The sequence below is a fragment of the Lissotriton vulgaris genome, chromosome 1_1, assembly GCF_964263255.1.
Source record: "Lissotriton vulgaris chromosome 1_1, aLisVul1.2, whole genome shotgun sequence".
NCBI lineage: Eukaryota > Metazoa > Chordata > Amphibia > Caudata > Salamandridae > Lissotriton > Lissotriton vulgaris.
Window position 1 is genome coordinate 866,090,655 of NC_141685.1, and position 23,617 is coordinate 866,114,271.

The window sequence follows — 23,617 nt, forward strand, 5'->3', positions numbered from 1 at the left end:
TCCTCACATTGTTCATGCGTATCTGCTGCAAGTAGAATATCGTCAACATACTGAATGAGAGCCACTCCAGGCTGCAAATCAAAAGAATCAAGCTGTCTTTTTAAAGCCTGGCTATAAATGCTAGGACTTTCTGTATAGCCCTGAGGAACTCGACAAAATCTATACGACTTATTATTTAATGTGAAGCCGAATGGATATCTGCTGTCAGGATGGATGGGAATGGAAAAGAAAGCATTTTTCAGATGAATCACGGTAAACGTGGTGGCAGTGGGCGGAATCAGAGTAAGTAAGGTGGTAATATCTGACACCACCGGGTACTGGGGCACTACAATCTTGTTAATTTCTCTCAAATCAATAATAAATCGATAGATTTTGTCATCAGTATCTTTCTTTAAGATCGGAAGAATAGGGCTGTTACAGACATTATAGGGAACTTCCTCCACAAAGCCTGCAATAATAAAGTTGTGTACAATGTGAGTTAAGGCAACTTCACCTTCCCTGGAGATTTTGTACTGTGGCACACTTGGCAGAGACACTCCCTCCTTAACAGTTATTCGAATAGGGGGAATAAGTATCTGTCCCACATCCGTGTCTGAAGTAGCCCATAACGTTTGCGGGACAGAGGCCAACGCTTCAATCTCTTGCATGGTGCACAATCTCTCTACATCTGGGTAATTGTCATTCAAAATAACCCGCACTCCTTCAGGAGCGCAGCGTATTGTTGCTCGAAAGTATTTGAGCAAATCTATTCCCATAATATTGTCTGGAGTATTTGGTGACAATAAAAACGGGCGCGGACCAAAGAATCTGTCAATGTAAAATGTAAGGGGTTGTGACAATGGGCTAAGAGAGGGTGTTCCATCGAACCCTATTGATGTAATCATTTCGCCAGACAGGGGAGCCCTTGGAACCAAGTTTTTAGACAGAGCACTATGAGTAGCTCCCGTATCAACCAGGAACTGATCAGTAGAACCCAAAACGCCCGCTAATACGTATGGACCTCTATGATCTACTGGTACTTCAACCGATTCCACACCCCATCCTACCCAATCCTATGCATGTACATAATCCTGGGACTCCACATTCTCACCCTCCGATATCTGATACTGATTCCGCCGATCAAAAGTATTATTATCAGTCTGACCATGACCCCTCGCTTCAAACCTGCCTCGATCACCTGCTTCTCCCCTCGCTCCTGAATAACTATTCCGTGTCCTTCCACCTCCTCGACCACGCTGATTACGTTGTTCACGAAGCACCGGACAATCTGAGGCCCAATGTCCAAACTCTTTACAATACGCACACTGATCCTCAGCAATGTCGGTACGACCAGAAGACGAACCATACGAACCACGCCTACCTCTATCATTCCCTCTCGGATGTGTAGCATAAACCTGAGCCAACATCACTTTCGTCTTCAATTCCTTTGCTTTCTTATCAGTACTTTCTTTAGCTTCTAATTCCTGTCATTCATAATACTGAGCCATAGTCAATAAAGAAGCAGGGGTGGCCGTGGTCCAAGAACTCTCACTCGTCTTTAAACATTTCGAAATCTCCGGTAAGAGATTCGCCACATACTTATCAACGAACAGATGCCTACCCGTGTCTTCTGTTAATAACTGCCCGCTATAGTCATGAAATGCTTCTTCAAAACGTGAGAAGAAATCAGACACCGACTCATCCGCCTTCTGCTTACAAGAGGCTAACATGGTCCAATCAATCTTTTTAGGGGGAACGAGCGTTTTTAATTTATTCAAAATAGCCGCCGGAAGATCTAAGATTAATTGACATGGCTTACATGCAGGCTCCCTGTTTAAATCAGCTTGGGATAAAGTTTTCCAATCCGCCCCCAAGGTCGCTCCATCGTCGAACTTACGAATTGCTCTCCACATATCAGGAGGCAATATTAACCCAAAGAAAAGGTCAATATGAACTAATGTCATAACACACAAAGAAATAGCCCCTTCCACCCCTTCATAGAAAGCCGCCGGATTCTTACGGGGTTCAGGCAGAGCATTTTTCAGTGCCATAACATCTGCTCTATTCCATGGTGTATAAACCCAATTATATATAAAATAACCCTTTGCATCCCCAGACAATTTGTCATCGCTTGTGCCTTGCCCTTAAGAAGGGACATATCTGCTCCAAAGATAGGACACTCTTTGGAAATCTCCGACGATCCCGGCGCAGGCACATCTGAAGCTTTTCTTGCTTCCCGTAATCTTGACGCCTCATCCCGTAGCTGGACCAACCATTGGAAAAACCGATCCGTATCTGTAATAACAAAAAGACCTTTACGCATATTCTCACAACCAACTGATATATCCTTAGGCTCTAAATCATTTGAATTTTTCCTAAATCGTTCTACAACTTCGTCTCCAAACTGACTCAAGAAATACAACCGTTCTCGCTCGGACCACTTACTCATTTCATCGTTAATCTCTGACATAGTTATTTTGTTCAAATTGAGTTTACGGGCAAAGCTGCGCAATTCCGCAGCTTCACTAGCATTTAACCTAACACGGCTACTCCCTCGATCGTCTCCGTCCGAATCCTCATCTGGGGCCGTAGGTAGAACATACGGAGGCGGGCAACGATCTAATAATGAAAAATCATCAATTTCATTAGTAAGGACAGGATAAAGAGGACGTCAAATAGGAAATTGACCAGTCATTTGCAAATTACGTTCCCGTGCCTCCCTCTCTTTCTTCTCCTGCAACTCTTTCTCCTCCAGCTGTAAAGCCTTATCCTGAGCAGCCTTCCGCTGCTCTTTGTCCGCCAAGGCTAATTCACGCTTTATTTGCTCACGCACCGCTTTCTCCCACATACGTACACAATCAAACATATCTTGTCTAGACCTGCGTTGAAACAATCATTGCTCCACATATTGAACCTTTCGTAAATCAAACGACCCTTGTAGTGGCCATTGCAATTCGGGATCAGATTTCGTATATCTGTGCCACAATGTGCTATACATAATAGGGGGAATGCCGAATTTTACATACATTTCGCTATTAGGTGTCCCCTCTGGGGGAGCCGGCTGAGATTCATTTAATCGATAATTGGTACCTTTTCCAAGAAAACACATTCCTCGGAGTGTGCTTAAAACAGGCATGTCAAAATATCACGAAAACGCGATATCACAAAAATGGCACTTAATATACTTCTCACAAGGTGTGCCTTTCAAACAAAGACAAATTTAGAGAAATATCTCTAAATGCCCGCCTATGTGAAGTGCACTGCACATATAGTTCAAATCATAGAACCAAATTTTAGCTAACTCAAAACATATTCAAAGAATCACAGTAAGCGTCCGTAGACTATCCTATCAATCACAAGCTTACCAAATTCTCAGATATCCAGGTTCCAACTGTCAAGTTCTTTAATCGAATCGGCCAAACCGGCACTGTACGACAACTTGAACGAGCAGGATCTCAGTCAAGGACAGGCACCACCTGGAAGGTCAGATCAGAAGGAAAGGAAGAAAACTAAGTATGGGCGAATTTTGCAAATCTCGCGTTCGCAAATTTAGCGGATTTGCAAACTCGCAATCCGCGAATTCTCGCAAATTTGCAGATTTTTTTTTGTGTGTTCGCAAGGATTTCTGCCAGTTCGCGAGGGTTTCGTACCAGTTCGCAATTGCAAACTTACATTTCGGCTCGCAACGGTCGCGATTATGTTGTTTCTACGTCTGGTTCATCATCACAGGTTCCCAGCACCCTCTGTTTCACCACTGCCACCCTCTGTTACATCAATGCCACCCTCTGGTTCATCATCACTGTAGATTATGGGGGGAAAATAAAGCACACCAGCCCTGCTTCAACTGACATGAATTATTTTGGGGTTAGTTTATTAATGTGTCACTGTTTTAAAATTCCAGTCTGGCACCTGCTTCCTTATCTGTAATTTGCTTTCTGTTGCAGTGCATTTTTTTTTCCAGGACCTTTGTGGCCTACTTGTAGCTATTCTATGAGCCTGCTGTGAGGGTCAGAGCAGGGTCATACAATTGTTGCAACTAGCAACTGAATTCTGGAGGGGCCCCAGTCAGGAAGCACTACAGGGCATTGTTACTAACGATGAGTTTGAACTATTGCACCTGCCGAGTGCTTTCAGTTTTGCAAAACTCGTTTTACTGCAATTTCGCGGGATTTGCGGGCGCGAACACTCGTGAGATCGGATTCGGAACCCGCAAATTCGTGCGAATATGCAATTTGTTTTTTTGCGGCATGTTAGTTTTGTGCGTTTTTGCGAGCCGCTCGTAGCGCAAGGCACGAAGTTACCCTCGCGGTCGTTCATGGGCGCGGCCATCTTGTTTGCCTGACGTATTTCCGTTTCCGGGCGCGAAGTGTAATCTCGCAAAGTGTGCGGCTCGCCAGTACAGTTTCGCGAGTGTTCTTAAGGAAAATCTCGCACGAACGTACCCGCGCGGTCGTGAACGGGCACGGCCATCTTGTTTCTCATTCATTGCTATGGTTCTGGGCATGGTCTTTGTATCCTCTCTAAATCTCTGCCATCCTTTGCTTGTTTGAAGTTTTTTTTGATCTATTTTACTTATTATCTATCCCTCTATTTTTCTAGCCCTATATTTTTGTGTTTACTGCTACTTTTGGTTAATTTTAAACTACTTTTTTAAACTCTTTTCTTTTCTTCTCTTCCCTATTCTATTTTCTTTATTCCTTTCCGCCCAGACCATGGTGAAGGGAGCCGGGAAGCATCCCGAGAAGGGGAAGGGTCCCGCACCCCGTGTCCGGCTCCCGTGCGGGCGTTTGAGGGGGGAGGAGGTCGTACCCAGGGAGATCTTTAGCCCGGAGGAGGTGGGCCAACTCATTTTTTATGTTCAGCGCCGCCTCCCCAGGACCATCATGGGAGGCGGCAAGATCAGTGCCGAGTACGGGGTCCGGGAGCGCCGGGAGTGGTGGGAGAAGGTGTGCCAGGCCATTTACCACCACTCTCGGGTCTGGCGCACCTACAACCAGGCCACCCACCGCTGGACGGATGTCCTGACCCGTGAGCGAGATCTGCTCGACCTCCTTGGCCTTGAGATCCCCGGGCTTGGTGAGCAGTAGTAGCTATTTCTTTACTACTATGTTTTCTCCTGCTGTGTTATTATATTGCAATTTTTTGTTTTTTACCAAGAGCAATAATCTGCTCATTACATTGTAGGTAAATTATATTTAAAAATCTTCTGTGCATTTCAGGTACACTGCTCTCCTTCTTCTCAGTAGTGTTGCTACTATGCTTATTTGTTTTGAATTTTGTGTTCATTTCATTGGCCTGTGAAATTATGTATGAGTGTAGTTTAAAGAACTGCGTAATGCTACACACTAAGGTTCAGATTTTTAATTACCGGCGCATCCCTGCAAAGTAGCAGGGATGTGCCAGTAATTGTGCGTCACGCCACCATCACCCATGGTGCGCCGTATTTACAATGCGGCGCACCATGGGCCCAAAACGTCACCAAAGCGTTACGCATCTGTGCTGTGAAGGCGGCGCATTGCTGAAGTTGCATCGCAACGATGGTGCAGCTCCATCAATGCTCTGGGGTGCCCTATCTCCCCAATGCTGCGTCAAGCCGTACGTCTGCTTCAAGCAGGCGCAGGGTTTGAGTCACGCATCATTGTCCTCAAAGTGACTGATTGAAATCTTGTAGATTTCCCTCAGCCACTTTTAGGATGCGTTCCTGCGCAGGAACGCCCTCCCTTGCGCCGGAACGCCCCCTATTGGCGCAGGGCTTTACAACGTGATGCATCTCCCATATGCGTCACGTTGTTAATATACGCTGCACCATTGCCCCTCTTTTGTGCTGCCGCTGCGTCACAAAAGTCACGCAACAATGGAGCAAAAGAGCCGCACGGGGCTACTAAATCAGCCCCTACAGACTCGAGTCCAGTCCTTCCTTTGTACACATGGCGATAAGAAGAAATAGTGGTGGTGGATTGATAGTTTGAGTATTTTAATGACTGGTTAATGTAGTAGGAAACTTTAGTGTTGTCGCTGATCTTCAATAACGATGGACTTTGGCTGTCACTTCCCGTGCTGCGGACTGCTGCCTGCCAATCCTAGGCAAACCTTTTCAGTACTTTGTTTAGTGAGTTACATAAGGTAATTTCCAATTCGACGGTCCGCAAATCAAGCAATACTAAAGTAATAACGTAGTCGACCACATGAGATTGGTCAATAATATATCCCGTGGAGTAGTTGTCTATTTGCTATTTTGCAAAAATATTTTGTTAGTTCTTTTGAAATGTTTGATTTGGTTGACAAATATCATCCATGTTTTCTGTTTTTCTTTCTTTCATGTTGTACATCAGCTTCCCCCAGGGGCAAGAGGAGGACACAGGAGGAGGAGGAGGGTGCTGTTGATGATGCAGGCCAGGACCGGGCAGGCGAGGCCTCCTTTGCTGGCCCCAGTAAGTTTTAATTTTAATATAGAGTACTTATTTTTTCCTAGCGTTCCTCATTCGATTTTTTCTAAATCGTCTTTGATCTTCTTGTAGACAGGATCTAAATTCTTATCCTGCCTCGACTATGACTCCGTGTGGTATTACTAGATTATTCTTATTAGTCTGTCTGTGTAGCTAACTAAGATTGCACATTTGGCATTTCCATTGGACTCCCATTCTAGTCAGCAATAGCTCTATACACTGAGTGCAGTCCTTTGGGATTGTCCATAATGTCTTTTCAAGTATTCTAAATGTTTATGCTTTGACAATTACCAACAATAAAAAGGTGAATGACCACCAAGAAAGAATAAGATACTACTTTACTTTTGGTTTGGATAGGAGGACAATCCATTCTACTACTGTTGCAGGGACAAATCTGCACAAACAGAACTATGGACACTAAATAATGCATTGCTTAGCTTATCAATTATAATAGGTGCTGTTAGACTTTCCACATACCTCAGTGATAACAGACTTTGTAGTTGAACCCCCAATCTCCTTACTGACTAGATAGTGTGGCAGAGTCATTTAGCTCCCAAAGTCACCGATGGCAGAGGCATGGACTTATGCTTGCAAAAATTCCAAAACCATAAGCTCATCCACTCTAGTCTGGAGTACCAAAAACCACAGAGTCTATTTGAGTTTAAAAGCTTTATTAAAAGTAAACACATTTATTGAAATCAAGTTTGTCATAAAAGTAAACGTTTAACTGGAAATGGAAAAGTGCTTAGTGCTGACGATTAATTGGACACATTTCTTGTGGTCGAGCCAAGCTCTCACCTGGTTTGAACTTGATCCTGCTCGTGTTCTTAGAAGTCAATCTTCTGTCTGTTAGGAGAAAAAGTGGTGCGTGTTAAAAATAAAAAGCAAGCATTCATCAGTTGTGCCAAAAAGTGCAGCAAGTCAACAGCCTTCCCTGGAAAAAGGAACATTTTTACTTTACAGTAGACAGTCACAAATTATTAAATTGTATACTGTTTTTTTCACATTCCTTTCTTCCTCCTAGACCAAATATTATATAGTAGTGAGTGGTGTATTCTAACATTATTAAATGTACTTTGTAGGTGGAACATCTGGAGGCGGGGCCAGCGTCGAGGTGGTGGTGGCATTGGATGAGGACAACTCTGGGGAGGAGGCAGTGGAAGTGCCGGACAAATCTGTGGGGGATGACACGGTGGTGGTGGGCAGAGGTAAGCTATACATTCCTTACTCATTTGAGAGTGAAGACTGCAGAGTGTGCTTTCTGCACGGGTGTATTATAAATAAATCAGGTAGTAGCCTCCTCTAAATGTACTTCGACTTAGCTGTGAAGTTTTTGGCGAGAAGAATCCCAATCAGATCTGAGGTGAACTTGATGGAAGGGATGAACGAAAAGCGAAAGAAGGGTGTAAGTAAGTGTGGAAGGACGAGAAATGTAATGATGACTGGCAAAGAAGAATATGTGTTTGCTTGGTCCCCGAGGTGGCTGGGAAGGAAAGAATATGGTATGGTGCATGGCTGGGTGAATGATGAAGCAAGGATGGGTGTAAGGAGAACAGCCTGGGTGGGTGAAACAGAAACTGTATGTGTGCATATACTTTGAATGGATGGATGCCTGGATCATTCATGGTACTATCTGACTCTTAGATAGCATATGTGTATCTAGAGAGAGTAGACGGTCATGGGATGAACTAAGTGTTACTTTGAAGAGCATGTAACACCGCACCCGCACGTCCGTTCCAGTGTAGGAAAGGCAAGGAAAAGAAGTTGTAATTTTGTCCAAATACTACCATGAATAGTAGCAGTAGTTTGTATTGCAACTGCAAGCACTGCATATATCCGGTTATTACGGTGGACACTCCCTACCTCTCTTAATAACTTTAGTTTAGTAGTAGTACGTCATTCATGTGTGGGGGTATCACTGTTCACTCAATAATAAGCAAAGCACCTAAAGTCATCCCATATGTCATCAAATACATCTCATGTGAAGTGATAGATAATCAGATTATTTAGCTTCTTTATTTTCCTTTTCTAATACTCATTTGCACTGTAGGGTGAAAGCTAAATTAATTAAGCAGTAGCCCTTTTAACAGAGTATTCTCAGTGCCACCCTTAATAGAAAAGTAAGAGCTTCACCACCTGCATGTACTGGACCTGTACAGTAACGCAAGTCTGTCTCACTCACCATGGTGTGCGTCTGTTTTTCTCGGGTGCAAGTTCACTGCGCTGGCATTATGCCGGCTTGCATAAGATAACGTACCAATTTTCCTAAACAAGAGAGAAGAAGAAGAATAAGACTGGTGTACTGTCATAGTCGACTGTAATGGAAGTCCATAGTGCTTGTAGAATTTGTTCCTTAAACTCCCACTAATGTTAGAGCAAGGATGAAGAAGTCGGAGGGTACATAGATACTGTCCTCAATAGTTATGTACTGTGCTTTCAATTTGCTACTTGTACTGTGACAACTTTCTGCTCAATCATTTTGTGTTAATCTTAAGGAGCATTGGTTACAGACTATGTCTTTCTTTCTTCATGTAGTTGCTCCTTCCAAATCCAAGACACCATCAAGGAGGAAGGAGCTGGCTCGAATGGCCCGGCAACGGAGGCTGGATGCCACTGTCGCTGAATATCGGCGGCTGGTGGCCCTGGAGGAGGAGGAGACGCAGTCTGGTACAACAACAACGTCCACGGGGACAGCTGCATCCTCCTCCATGCGGGCTGCCAGCCAGCGCAGTGCTCCAGCGGTACGGAGCCGGGCTACCAAAGCCAAACGCCAACGCCGAGCAGCAAAGACAGCAGCTGCCCCCCACAGGATTTGAAAGGCACACCTGCGCTGCTTATCCCTCAGACTGTCCTACCTGGAGCAGGAGGTCCTGAACTATAAGAACATGGTGGAGGGCCTCCGCTTCGAACTTGCCACCCTCCGCAAGGAGCATGATGCCCTGGCTGCTAAACCCAACAGCACCCTACCATAGTGTCCCTTGCCCCTTTTTTAGAGACTTTTGGGGGGGTGGGAATTGGGAGTTGGGTTTTTTGGGGACTTTTGAAGGACAATCATTGGGGTTAGGGAGGGTCTTGCGGGAGATTATTTTGTTAGGGCTATAAAAATATACTTTTTGAAACTTTATCTGACCATACCTGTTTTTTACTGCTTTTGAGTCTGGTGGGTGGGGGTTTAACAGTAAGTTTGTTTTCCTGAATAGTCCTAGGACTTTAGTAGTACTACCATCAATCTCTCGTCTCTCCTAATACTCCATTATACTACCTCCAACCAAACGCCTATCTTACCTGTAATTTCTGTTTGCAAGTAGGGCTAGCCCCAGGGCTGGCTCTACGGGAAACAGCGAATAAGGTTGGCAATCCTGGGCGGATAACATTTCCTCATAGTGGTGGTACTAGTGGTGTGTGTGACACATTGGCAGTTGCATGCCTATGAAAAAAAAGAAAATGAAATCTGGTTTGTCCTCCTGAGCAATACAACGGTACAATAGAGAATATTGCAGGTGACAGTACACTAGAACAGTGCCACATTGTAGCCTAACAAATGGTAAAGTATAACTACTAATTCGGTTGAAGTTCTTTGACATTAGCCATGGGTCTTTGTAAGAATATATCCTCAGATTTCTTCACCAGCCTGTTGGTATCACCTTATCCTCCCCAGCAAGTGTGTGGATTTATTGCTGTAATTTAGTCACACATCATTCAAAACCACACAGCCCGGGGGAAGAGGGTTAGGGTTTGAAAAATGGATGGGTACGGGGGTTTTTGGGAAAGGTTTTGTGAGACAAGAAAAAATAGCACAGCATGGACAAACAATTGTGAACATAAACAAATCTTTGGGTACAAACCTATCCATCAATCTTTGAAAGTGCATGCACTACTGCATGCATGTCAGTGAAAAGTAAGTAGTACTTTCGACAAATGTGGAAGAAAGAATGTGACGGTACAGGGCGTGTGTGGAAATATTGATAACTATATTCAAGATAAGGTCTCTGTTGCCAGATACCTGAGAGCCTTGCTGGTCACTATAAATCCATTCATAACACTCAATGGGGTTGGTCTGGCAGGTATAGTAGATAGAAAAGGAGAAATTGCTCTTTTTCTAGGTGTCCCCTCACTCTCCAGGGTTGCCCCTTGGTGACATGCTTCATCATTGGGGCCATCCCAGTCCTCTACGGGCTGGGGCGTGCTGCGACTTGCGAATTACGTAGGAGCACCTACAAATGACTATGTGTGGTGCTGATGTGATAGTGGAGTGGACTAAGTGATGTGTTAAAGGATCAATTTAGAAGCAGAGAGAGATCCAAGAAATGCAGTCACAGTCATAGAAAAACACAATGGATACTGTATCTGTATGTTGTTGTAGTTGTCCTGTTGAATTTGGTAAGTAAGTTGCATGCAGAAAAGAATTCCTCTTATTAGCGGCACTCCTCCATTGCAGCTGACGCTTCGTCCATCGATGTTGGTCACCACCAGAAGACACCCTGTAAAAAAAGCACAGCATGGACAAACAATTGAACATACACAAATCTTTGGGTACAAACCTATCCATCAATCTTTGAAAGTGCATGCACTACTGCATGCATGTCAGTGAAAAGTAAGTAGTACTTTCGACAACTGTGGAAGAAAGAATGCGACAGCACAGGGCGTGTGTGGAATTATTGATAACTATATTCAACATAAGGTCTCTGTTGCCAGATACCTGAGAGCCTTGCTGGTCACTATAAATCCATTCACAACACTCAATGGGGTTGGTCTGGAAGGTGTAGTAGATAGAAAAGGAGAAATTGCTCTTTTTCTAGGTGTCCCCTCACTCACCAGGGTTGCCCCTTGGTGACATGCTTCATCATTGGGGCCATCCCAGTCCTCTACGGGCTGGGGCGTGCTGCGACTTGCGAATTACGTAGGAGCACTTACAAATGACTATGTGTGGTGCAGATGTGATAGTGGAGTGGACTAAGTGATGTGTTAAGGGATAAATTTAGAAGCAGAGAGAGATCCAAGAAATGCAGTCACAGTCATAGAAAAACACAATGGATACTGTATCTGTATGTTGTTGTAGTTGTCCTGTTGAATTTGGTAAGTTGCATGCAGAAAAAAATTCCTCTTATTAGCGGCACTTCTCCATTCCATCTGACGCTTCGTCCATCAATGTTGGTGACCAGAAGACACCCTGTCCACTGCCTGCCTGGCGGATGCTGAATTGCGGCTCGCTAATGTGAAGCCTGACTCCATCCTTTTTTCCCCATTGCACAGACTGAAACCCGGCCTGTAATTATTCAACGAAAAACAGGAAGTAATATAATATTACAACACCACTGATAAATAAATATAAGGTATGTAGGCTGTGGAGTGCAAAAAGTCACACTTTGATTTTCCTAGTAGACAGTACAATATTTTTGACAGTGCGTACTCTGTCTGAGTCACCTTTTGAAGGATAAATAAGTATGGGCAAATTAATGTAGCGGATCTTTCCCCTCAAGCTAGGTGTACTGTAAACTGTGTTTTAGAACAAAATTAGATCTTCCCAGCAGTGCTCCCACCCAGACCCTTACTAAAGCCAGTCGCAAAAATGTAGAAGACCCCCAATCAAATCGCAAAAAACGAGGCCTAGCAGAAAACTAGTGACAAAACGTACTTTGAAAGTAAAAGTAGGCCCAAATACCCCCTTACCCACCGTGGATTACATTCAAACCACTTGCAAGCAACCAAGCAAAAGTATCCATAGCCAGCATCGCTCCAAGACTCGAAAACCCCCCCACCCAAACACATGCACTAGAAATACTGATAACCCTAACGAACCCTAAGTTAAGAATAGTGGCAAAGGCTTTCTTTAACTATGCCAAATCCCCCCTTTCCCACCATGGATTTTCTTCAAATGACTTCCAACCAAAATTGCACATTCGCACGAGTGCTCTAAGACCCCAGAACTCAGTTGCAAAAATCTAGAACACCCCGAAACACATGCAATCCTGCTGCTAGGGCTAACCCTAACAAACCCTAAGTTACAAATAGTGCCAAAAGGCTTTTCGGCGTGGATTTTGTCCCAACCACTTCTACCCGGTATTAGACCTTCCCAGGAATTCCCCAAGACCCGCCAACCCACCTGCCAAAAAGCATAACACTCCCAAACAGGCCGAAAGCAAAATCTCATACTTACAATATTTCTCGGCCTTCGGTCCAAACGCGCTGTGTAACTAGGCCATAAGTCCGGTTTACCAACACGGATTTCCTGAAAAGCAAATGCAATCAAGATAAGAGTGTCCCAGCAGTGCTCCCAGACCCCGAAACCCACCCACAAACACCAGGAAGCCCCCCAAACAGGCCCCCGAAAACGCTACATTGAGCAAAATGTCAGAAATAGCCCAAAAAAAATCGGCGTGGATTTTGTCCTAACCACTTCTATCCGGTATTAGACCTTCCCAGGAATGCCCCAAGACCCGCCAACCCACCCGCCAAAAAGCATAACACCCCCAAACAGGCCAAAAGCAAAATCTCATACTTACAATATTTCTCGGCCTTCGGTCCAAACGCGCTGTGTAGCTAGGCCATAAGTCCGGTTTACCAACACGTATTTCCTGAAAAGCAAATGCAATCAAGATTAGAGTGTCCCAGCAGTGCTCCCAGACCACGAAACCCACCCACAAACACCAGGAAGCCCCCCAAACAGGCCCCCGAAAACGCTACATTGAGCAAAATGTCAGAAATAGCCCCAAAAAAATCGGCGTGGATTTTGTCTCAACCACTTCTATCCGGTATTAGACCTTCCCAGGAATGCCCCAAGACCCGCCAACCCACCCGCCAAAAAGCATAACACCCCCAAACAGGCCAAAAGCAAAATCTCATACTCACAATATTTCTCGGTCTTCGGTCCAAACGCGCTGTGTAGCTAGGCCTTAAGTCCGGTTTACCACCACGGATTTCCTGAAAAGCAAATGCAATCAAGATTAGAGTGTCCCAGCAGTGCTCCCAGACCCTGAAACTCACCCACAAACAGCCGGAACCCCCTCAAAGAGCACCTCAAAGGCAAGCAAGTCAGCAAAAACACCAAAAAATTTCCGCCTCGGATTTGGTCAAAACCACTTTTATCCGGTATTAGAGCTTCCCAGCAATGGCCCCAGAGCCGTCAACTCACCTGCAAAGAGGTAGAACACCCCCACAAGTGCTGAGTCTTTCTTCATTGGGCGTAAACCAGCCCTCTGCTTTGATGGAAATAGGAGTCTGGAGGAGGAGAATAGAGGAGCATGTTCTTCTGAACTTGTGAACCTGTGGAATGCAGACTGCGGCACCTTCAAATCAATTAGCAAACAAGTGAAGACAGTTCTGCTGATGGGCTTGTTTTTGTGATTATCTGATTAAAGTTTGAATTATATTAACTGTGCACAACAAAGAAAGACAGACACACAGGAATAAAAGTGAATAAGGACGAAAAAGAAAGGTATTGATTCGTTGTCTCATTTTCAGGGCTCGGTATCACGGTCCATGAATAGGAATAAGGCTTCGTCATCATACTCTGCGAATTCAGGCAGGGTGAGCTCAGTGTCACCTGACAGAGAAGAAATTCCCTCATCTATGATGCTGTCCACCTTGTCTTCATCCGGCGCGCTTTCTCGTACTCTGAAATCTGGTGGTAGAGGGTGCTGATTCATCTTGATCATTGTTAACCTCTCCACATTTTTGGGCGAGAGGCGGCTCCGTTTGAAAGTTACAATGCCACCAGCAGCACTGAAAACACGTTCAGAAGACACACTTGCGAGTGGGCAAGACAAGTAGTTTAAAGCCAGGTTGGTGAGCTGTGGCCACAATTCTTTTTTCCCATGCCAATACACCAATGGGTCAGCATTAACATAGACCTCTGTTGAGTCATTCAGATAGTCCTTCACCATCTACTCAAGGTTCTCATCCAAGGTTCCTCCACTTTGCTTAGCTGTTGCTGTGACCTTTTGAGAACCAAACCCAAGCTGAGCTAGCAAATCCTCTTCAGCCTCCAATGTTACTGTTGTGTCTGGTGGTGCAGATGATCCGGTTGCCGGTCTCTTTAACGGCTGAGAGGTCACTTGTGCCGCAGCCACAGGTGCAGAAGTGGATTGTTGTGACTGGGGATGGCCTGCTGATGAACTGCCTTTTCCTCCAATTTGCTGCCGTTCTCTTTCAAACATCTTGGCTGAGGAGACTATCCACTGTTTGTACTTTGTAACATCTTCATCAGCAAAAGGAAAGAATGCTTGGCCTGCCAGCGCCTTTTTGTAGCGTGGATCCAGAATAGTAGCACAAATGTAATGCTGGTTTGAGTGGATCATTTTAAGACGTTCATCACCTTGTAGGTGCTCTAATAATTTCTCAGCCAGAACAAAAGGGTCTTGGTTTTCTTCATCTTTTTCAAACACAGAACACACCTCCTTCAGTTGGTGCTCCAGAATGTACAACAATGGGATAGCTTTTCCCAAATTACAGTCCTCCTTGCTCTATACGAACTGGTCAAGACGAGAAGGGGATTGCGCTCGTATTGGGATTATCTTGTTGTTTGCGAGTCGGCCGCTGATATTGAATCACCATGTACTGATTTATAAATTGAAAAAAGGAAGTGCAGATTGGAGCCACTTAATAAAGGCCTCAGCACGATTCTCGACTCGCTGCAATCCTTGCACGAATTGGCTTCTTTGGATGCTACAAACGCGCTTCCAAAATTTTAAATCGACTTATGGATGTTATTCCCACAGAACTTGGGTCCCCTTACTTTTTATAACAGAACAACCACCTATATAATTAGTTGATCTGTATACCCTATGGATTCGAGCTAGAGATACTGAGACTGAATATAAACCAGTCATCGTCCTTGCAATTTTTCATCTTTGAGGAACATACCATCTTGTCCAAGGAGCCTCAACGACTAATTTTGCCCTGAAGAAGTCCCCTTAGGAACGAAACGCGTCGGCTGTGTCCTTTGACATTTGGAGTGAATTAAGAAAAGTCTTTTTTGAGAAAAAAATTGTTTAACATGTGATTTTTGATATGTCTTGTGTACAAACTAGAGATCTTAGTTTGCACATTTCTTTATTATGGTGCACCTTTGCTTAAAATTACAATTTGTATTCCAAGTTCTGTACAGACCTGCCATTGTGATGGTGGGTGGTTTCCAGTGTGCACACTGCTCCCTTCTTCGTACTTAAAGGGAAAATACTAATTTGGCTATTGTGGTCAGGTGCTCCGGTAAAGAAGGTTCCACCATCCGACTTGCTCCTTTGTATATTGGCGCCATTGTCCGTGAAAACATAACCAACCTGGCGTTTTTTGGGGACAGCCAGTTAAGGACCTTTGTGTTAAAGACATCCAATATGTTTTGTGCTGTGTGACGTTTCTCCAAACCAAACATGGCTAGTGTTGCATGTTTCGGAGCAGCTTTAAAACAATGTCCGGGTCAACACCTGCGTTTAGCTTTGCTTTAGCCCCTGAAAAAGAGACCCAGTGTGCAGTGATGCGCATGTAATCAGCGCCTGCGCCACTGGTCCACATGTCTGTTGTCAGATGTATAGTGTGAACAGCACTCTTCTGCAAAGCTGCCCCAATCACCTCCAGAACATCTTCATGTAGTGCTGGAACCTCAACTCGGGCAAAATAGAACCGGCTAGGAACCTTCCATTTAGGGCAGAGCGCTGCCACTAATTCTAGAAAACCAACCCCTTCTACAAAAGAAAAAGGGAGAAGGTCCAGAGCTAGCATTTTAGCCAGCTTAGTTTTATACAGACGCGTCAGTGGGTGGTTGCGTTCATATTGCGCTTCTGTAAACAACATCTTTTTAATGTTGCCCTGGACCAAGGATTTACGGGATGATGATGATGATGATATCTTCGACCTAGTTACGCTCGCTGATGAACTTTTTCGCATTGGTGTCTCACTCTCTCCCACACTCTTAGTGTGGCTCACATGGGGTGTGCTGCTGACAGGGGTACTGGGTGTAAGTGAAGTGTTTGAATCGTCTTCTTCCTCCTCGTCATCATCAGATGAAAAATCAACGTTTTCATTACGTGCAATTCGGGCTTCCTTGATCGCCTCTAGGTGCGCAAACCATTGGACAGCGTGCGTTCTCCTAAGATGACCTCTCTGGCCTCCGGTACCATAGTTGGTACCAAACTTACCACGACTAACTCGAAGCTTACAAATGCTACAAATGGCTACGTTTTCCTTTTTTGGGCAAACACTAAAGAAGTCCCAAACTGGAGACTTGAAATGTCTTTGGGGGCCGGAGTAGGCGGCAATACTGGTGGTGGTGGTCCTGCTGCTAATGCCAGATGAAGTGGAGGATGTGGATTGCCTAACTTCAGTACGTTTTGCACTTTCACCACCACTAATTGAGGTCGAGGTGGATGGAGGTCCCTTCTTGCGAGGAAGAAATATGGAAGCGGTAGGTGTTAGTGTACTAGTTAACTCCAAATCTAATGATTGTTGTGTTTCCATTTCCATTGCCTCCTCGTCGACATCATCATCACGCTCAGCAGCTTCTCGGGATAGGGTCAAAATGTATCTTTGCTGCATGCCTGCTGGGGCTGCAGTGACCTTTATGATGACTGGCTCATCGTCATCGTGAGAGGCTTCATCAGCAGCAGTATCCGTCACTTCTTGTTGAGCCTCATCACACTCCATAGCTATGAGTTTTTCGATGACCTTCCTTTTACGCTTAGGTATCTTTGTCAGATCATGGTGTGCCTCACGCTCAGACTGCCGTGATGATGGTTCCCAATCTTCATCCAGAATGGGATCATCAGAAATAGGTGGACTTGAAGAAGATGTAGACACCCCCCTTGATCTTTTCCTTGCTAGGGATGTGGAAGACAATGAATGATCATCAGGAGGAGTGGCTTCCTCAAATGATACCTCGGTTTGATTGTCAATTTCCTGATGTGCCCCTACTTCGGGAGGAACAACTATTGTGGGCACTTGTGACCCTCCATGCACCTCTGCTTGCGCATCTACTTGCGCTGCCTCTCCTTCCACATGTACTTGGGCTTGTACTTGCACATGGTGTTGTTGTTGCGGCTGTGGTTGTTCACCACTTTTCAGATGAGTTACAACAACCTGTGTTGATTCAGGGACATTGCTGCTACTTTCTTGCGATGAGCCAACATCACTGGTCGATGGTGATTGGAGAAGTACACTGACTGCCTCTGAAGCACTCAAGGGCTTTGACTTAAGTTGGCGTGGTGGTGGAGGCACTGAACCCAATGGAGCGGGGGTGCTGCTCCCAGCTTGGTCCCCAGCAGATCCTGCTGCTGCTGCAGGCGTACTTTTTTTTTTGCTCCCAAACAACACGGCGGCCGGCACACCAGCCTCCTTGGTAACTTGCTTCTTCTGCTCCTTACTAGCAACCTTCTTGCTAGAGGAGCTACAGAGACCTTTTTTGGGGGCCATCTTCTTCAGAGCAGGTCAGACAGCAGGCCGCAGTTGCACGAATTGTAGAGTTGTCTGAGGCCAAACGTGACGTCGCGTGACGTTATGCTGCACACACACACCGCTGCAGGACTTCTTCCTGGCACTGGTGGTTCTCTTGAGTCTTGTGCACCTAAAAGCAATGGAAGACAGAGGAACATCAGTTCAGTTATACACCCCCAAAAAATCGAAAAAAAACAGAAAAATCAGCACAATCCCATGCCCTCCATGATGCTTAAATTCAAGACACCACACAGAAAGACTAGGCCCATGCACCACTCACTACCCAGGGTGAAAAGGCCACAACAGGCCAAAAAAACGAAAATCACAGAAAAATCAGCACAATCCCATGCCATCCAGCCCCTCCATGATGTTTAATTTCAAGACAACCCACAGAAAGACTAGGCACATGCACCACTCACTACCCCCTGGTGAAAAGGCCAAAACAGGCCAAAAAAACGAAAATCACAGAAAAATCAGCACAATCCCATGCCATCCAGCCCCTCCATGATGTTTAAATTCAAGACAACCCACAGAAAGACTAGGCCCATGCACCACTCACTACCCCTGGGCATAATGGATGAAAGCTAGGCAAAATGGGTGCAGGCCTGAGAACACTGCCTGCATTCAAAATGGCCCCCTCCATCACAGCACATGGCCAGGGCCTGTAGCAGCACTCAAAATGGCCCCCAACCACATGGCCTGTCCACAACAGGCCAAAAGAACGAAAATCACAGAAAAATCAGCACAATCCCATGCCATCCAGCCCCTCCATGATGTTTAAATTCAAGACAACCCACAGAAAGACTAGGCCCATGCACCACTCACCTACCCTGGGCATAATGGATGAAAGCTAGGCAAAATGGGTGCAGGCCTGAGAACACTGCCTGCATTCAAAATGGCCCCCTCCATCACAGCACATGGCCAGGGCCTGTAGCAGCACTCAAAATGGCCCCCAACCACATGGCCTGTCCACAACAGGCCAAAAAAACGAAAATCACAGAAAAATGAGAACAATCCCATGCCATCCAGCCCCTCCATGATGTTTAAATTCAAGACAACCCACAGAAAGACTAGGCCAATGCACCACTCACTACCCAGGGTGAAAAGGCCACAACAGGCCAAAAAAACGAAAATCACAGAAAAATCAGCACAATCCCAAGCCATCCAGCCCCTCCATGATGTTTAAATTCAAAACACCCCACAGAAAGACTAGGCCCATGCACCACTCACTACCCCTGGGCATAATGGATGAAATCTAGGCAAAATGGGTGCAGGCCTGAGAACACTGCCTGTATTCAAAATGGCCCCCTCCATCACAGCACATGGCCAGGGCCTGTAGCAGCACTCAAAATGGCCCCCAACCACATGGCCTGTCCACAACAGGCCAAAAAAACGAAAATCACAGAAAAATCAGCACAATCCCAAGCCATCCAGCCCCTCCATGATGTTTAAATTCAAAACACCCCACAGAAAGACTAGGCCCATGCACCACTCACTACCCCTGGGCATAATGGATGAAATCTAGGCAAAATGGGTGCAGGCCTGAGAACACTGCCTGTATTCAAAATGGCCCCCTCCATCACAGCACATGGCCAGGGCCTGTAGCAGCACTCAAAATGGCCCCAACCACATGGCCTGTCCACAACAGGCCAAAAAAACGAAAATCACAGAAAAATCAGCACAATCCCATGCCATCCAGCCCCTCCATGATGTTTAAATTTAAGACAACCCACAGAAAGACTAGGCCCATGCACCACTCACTACCCCTGGGCATAATGGATGAAAGCTAGGAAAAATGGGTGCAGGCCTGAGAACACTGCCTGCATTCAAAATGGCCCCCTCCATCACAGCACATGGCCAGGGCCTGTAGCAGCACTCAAAATGGCCCCCAACCACATGGCCTGTCCACAACAGGCCAAAAAAACGAAAATCACAGAAAAATCAGCACAATCCTATGCCATCCAGCCCCTCCATGATGTTTAAATTCAAGACAACCCACAGAAAGACTAGGCCCATGCACCACTCACTACCCAGGGTGAAAAGGCCACAACAGGCCAAAAAAACGAAAATCACAGAAAAATCAGCACAATCCTATGCCATCCAGCCCCTCCATGATGTTTAAATTCAAGACAATCCACATAAAGACTAGGCCCATGCACCACTCACTACCCAGGGTAAAAAGGCCACAACAGGCCAAAAAAACGAAAATCACAGAAAAATCAGCACAATCCCAAGCCATCCAGCCCCTCCATGATGTTTAAATTCAAAACACCCCACAGAAAGACTCAGTGCACCCACCACTGAGTACCCCTGGGCAAAAGGCCCCAAAACAGCCCAAAAATCGAAAATCCCAAAATTGTAGTTGCAGCAACTGTAATGCCCCAAACAAACTTACTTGTGAAATTTCTAATCCAAAAGTGGAGAAGTGTGGCTCAGGGGTTAGAGGCGGCAGACCCGGAAGCTGAGATCGGCCCTGGACCAGGGTTCAATTCCCCGCCCCGACGGGGGTTGGGCTCAATAATTCCACGGACTCGATAATTCTCGCTCCGGTGCCTACTCGACTTACGGGTTCACACTCTGCGACTCTGGGCAATAGCTTGCTTAATCTCCACAACGGCGCCTTGCGGCGGGATGCCTGGCTTTCACCTTGTGGATACCCTGCCGGGGTATCTCACAGGGGAATACCAGGACGGGTTCCCTAAGCAAGCGCATAGATGCCTGCGATGTGGGCGATTTGGGCTATATAAATACATGTACATTTACATTTACAAAGTGATCCAAAGAAAGTCAAAAAGGCCTCAAATCCAACTATCCAGCAGCATCCACAAAAAGTAATCCTTCCAGCTCCAGATGCAAATGAAAAGTGACCAGGAGATGGACAAAGCACTGGGAGGAGCCTGCTGGACAGGAACAGGAAGTTGAAGACTGTGGGGCACTTCCTTCCTCCCACCCCCCCTCCCCAAAATGGACTCCTCGCAAAAAAAGTGCAGGCAAATGTCAACCTGAGGAGTTATTCAGATAAAAATCATCATTTCCAGAAGGTTTATGCTGCTTGCTGGTGGATTTCTTGTGCAGAATTGCAAATTTTATATTTTTGCGAGTGCGAGATTGTTGCTGCTCGCCGCATCTCCAAGCTCGCAATTGCGAAGTCCCGCGATACGTGATCACGGCGTACTCGCGTTGACAAACTCTCGCTGTGCAAGTTGGCAAGCCGCGATTACGTAATCGCGCTCGCCAAATTCTCGCGGGATCCCGCAGCAAGATCCAAAATGGCGCAGCACTCGCAAAATATCAAGAAAAACAACTCGGCAAACGCTGAATGACGGTAAGTAAACGCCGCGCGCCGCAAAATTGTATCACCAAGAAAAAAAAAATCCGCTGCGTGCGAATTTGCGCATTTTGCGGGAAATTCGCGAGCCTCGCCTGATTGCGAATGTACCGAAAATCCTCAAAATCCACGAGCGGAACAGGTTTTACGCCCATACTTAAAGAAAACACAGTGGGTGCCAAGAATCGGGTCACTCAGTGGCAGCGTACGCGTCTATGGCGAGTTTCCAATCCTTCGTCACGACCTCTCCTTCGGGCATCCAAGTCGCCGATGAGTCCCTTCGTGGTCGCCAATTTGTGGTATTGGGTTCTCCAGGCCTACATATTCCGCAAAAACCCGCTACACCATAAAATAGACGTTGGCACGGAAACTGGAAGATGCAAAAGACAAGTTTATTAAGACCCCATGGGGTGGTGGTACATTCCTACAGCACCTTTCGGCAATGCAAGAAGTATCACACCGAACATCGGTGCGAGGCCTCTTTTATACAGTTTTTACAGTAATAAAAAAGTGTAGGCGGGACACATTTACAAAGTTTAGGTACATATAAGGTCATTTTTGGAACACAGCCAACTCATGGGAGGAGTTACAACACCACTGGTCAGTTTGGAGAACATTCCTAAGCGATGACTGTCCACTAGTACAGAGGGTTTAACTGCGCATGTGCAAGCCTGACCGGTACTAAAAATAGCCCGTTGCTGGGCAAGTTCGAGTGGTCAATGGTACAGAGGAAGGACAAAGGACATGCTGACCACGAGGCAGCGCATTCATATAAAATGGACGCCAGCATTTTCAAAATGGCTTCCGAATACCATAGTCAAGTTAAGGGAAAATTTGTGTAGCAAAGCTTAACGCTTACCCGATCACCGTCAAATTACGACATCATCTTGTATACAATCTATCAAGTTGCAAATCTGTCTTTGATGATTTTCTTTTTTTGCTAGTATCCGACCCGTGCTTTCCCCCATCTCATAAATTTGCGAGCGGTGAACTGCTATCTGTTCCGCTAATTTTCTTGCAAAGTTCTCATAAAGCTTTGATTTGTGAATGGCCATATCTACTTTTATTTGTTCCATATCTTGAGACAATTTATACGCTATTATTAGTTTTGATTAAAGTTCTTGTAGTTTCGCAAACTGATCTTCTGATTGTTTACGTAATTTCTTTTGACTATTAATTGAATGCGACTGCGTCTTGCCACGCACCCCAGATTTAAAAGCATCCCAGGCCATCTGTGTAGAAGTGGATTCGCGGTTAAACAAAAAAAAATCTGTAATCCACCTACCAATATGTTCGATATACAATGGATCAGCCAGTAGTTTTCGTTAAAATGTCCATGTCCGAATAATAGGTGTACCCCTATGTTCTAGCTCTATCTCCAGCATTATGGGGTTGTGGTCTGAGACTATTTTTGGAAAGATGTTGAGCCTAGTATTTTTAAGCAGTATGGAGGTGATAAAAAAATAGTCTAAATGAACGAATTCCTGGTGGGGAACTAAAAAAAAAGTATAGCCAGGAACACCCGTATCTGCAAAATGTCCTACATACGCTCGTCCAAATTCCTTAGCCAATCCTCTCAAAGCTTTATATACCTTCTTTTTGTTGCCTGGATATAGAGAGTCGCTGGTTATATCAAAGTGTTCTTCAAGATGAATATTAAAATCCCCACATAAAATTAATGGAGCAGGCCATCCAGCCAGTTCTATACTAAGATAATTCAGTATCTCTAGATCATCTAAGTTAGAACCATCTATAGCAAAAATAGTCCAGGAAGAACCCTCAATACTAATTTCACTTATCACTCACCGGCCAAACGAGTCATCCTTTACCCGTTTACAAACCCCCCCACCCCGCCATCTCAAAATTGCCACCCCTCTTGTAGTGGTACCTTGATGCGTACAACCCACAATTTCCAACCCTAAATCATTAAGCCACTGTCTGTTATTCCAGGGAAGATGTGTTTCTTGTAAACACAAGAAATCAACCCTCATAGTTTGTAAAATATGGGCCACTATTCCTCTTTTCTTCTTATTATTTAAACCACATACGTTCCAGGAACAAACCCTGAGTTTAACCATTGTCTTGAATTAAGAGAAATCTTATCTGTTGGACATAGTATATATAACTTGCATTTGAATCTATAACATTAGTCTCAGAAAAGAAGATAGTTTTACTTAACATAACACAACACTTTCTTACAATCAAAAAGCCGGCTCCGTTCCTTCTTGCCCCACTCGAAACCCACCCTAAGCCCCACCCTGAACCCACCCTCACCCAACCCTCACCCTGAACCCACCCTCACCCAACCCTCACCCACCCTTGCTCCCACTCAAAAAAAGCAAAGGGACTGAAAATGTTATGTTATGTTAATTGTTTTGTAAGAGCAACAGCTGCCCTAGCAAAGAGGCGTCCCGGCGCTGCTAGATCCAAAGGTACTGAA